We start from the raw sequence: 1,339 nt of genomic DNA, 5'->3' as shown, positions 1-1,339 counted from the left end.
ATCCCAGCTGACTACGGGCGAAAGGCGGGGTACACCCTGGACAAGTTGCCAGGTCATCACAGGGCTGACACATAGACACAGACAACCATTCACACTCACATTCACACCTACGGTCAATTTAGAGTCACCAGTTAACCTAACCTGCATGTCTTTGGACTGTGGGGGAAACCGGAGCACCCGGAGGAAACCCACGCGGACACGGGGAGAACATGCAAACTCCACACAGAAAGGCCCTCGCCGGCCCCGGGGCTCGAACCCAGGACCTTCTTGCTGTGAGGCGACAGCGCTAACCACTACACCACCGTGCCACCCTAAATTCTGTATTAAAATGACTAAATAAGCAAATCCGTTACAGTCCATGAAACAGGAAGTATAAGGATGAGGAAAAAACAGTTTAAATCGGGAAGCTGCGCACATTTGCGCAGTCCTGCCGCTCAGGCTGCACAAATGTGCGCAGCTTCCCGATTTAAACTGTTTTTTCCTCTTTTTCCTCATCCTTATACTTCCTGTTTCATGGACTGTAACGGATTTGCTTATTTAGTAATTTTAATACAGAATTTACTTTGAAATTATAATCAGACACTCCAACGCCCCCCCCCAAAAAAAAATCGGATCTGCGCGATTCAGCCGTGAAAAAGGCGCCATCCGCCAAAAGGCACGCTGTTTGCATCCCTGATATTTAGTTAGGATAATATACATGATATATGTGTGGAGTGATAGATATAAGATGTCATCCGGCATGTTTTGAAAGTTTGTGAACCCTTTAGAGTTTTTGATATTTCTGCATAAATATGACCTAAACTTCTGGTAGCTACTGTATCTAACATGATCTAACAGGAGCTTAGACATGATGTTTTTTGGAGTGGGACCAATAGTGTGACGTGACCAGGACCATATGTTTAAGACATTATGCTGTTTAAACAGAATCTTTAATAGACGTGAGGGCAGACAATCTCGATAGCTTCCCTGCTTCATGTTTTGTTTTCATGCAATCCAGAACGACATACACTGATGTGACGTCACTCGCCCTGGCGGCAAAAACGGGCAAATGGCTGATGGCGCTTGTAGAAGCCGGGGCAAAAAACAGAAAATCGGCTCTGAAATTCTTGATTTTCTACAAAGACGACCCTTTATTCAAGTTGAGTTTTGGATATTTTATTTCACAATACAGCAATAAAACAATAAATACACATATTACGTGGTGTAAAAAGTTGTGTCAGTGGGTCTTTAAAAAGCAATTTAAGGATGGTCACTTTGCTTAATGGTTACTTTGCTCTAATAGACCATGTTGTACACAGTACACTGTAAATTAGTTAAGATATGTTTGGAGGGTTGAGTC

Source organism: Neoarius graeffei, chromosome 24 (genome assembly GCF_027579695.1).
Source record: "Neoarius graeffei isolate fNeoGra1 chromosome 24, fNeoGra1.pri, whole genome shotgun sequence".
NCBI lineage: Eukaryota > Metazoa > Chordata > Actinopteri > Siluriformes > Ariidae > Neoarius > Neoarius graeffei.
The sequence above is the reverse complement of the archived record's forward strand: the minus strand, read 5'-3'. Positions refer to the sequence as shown.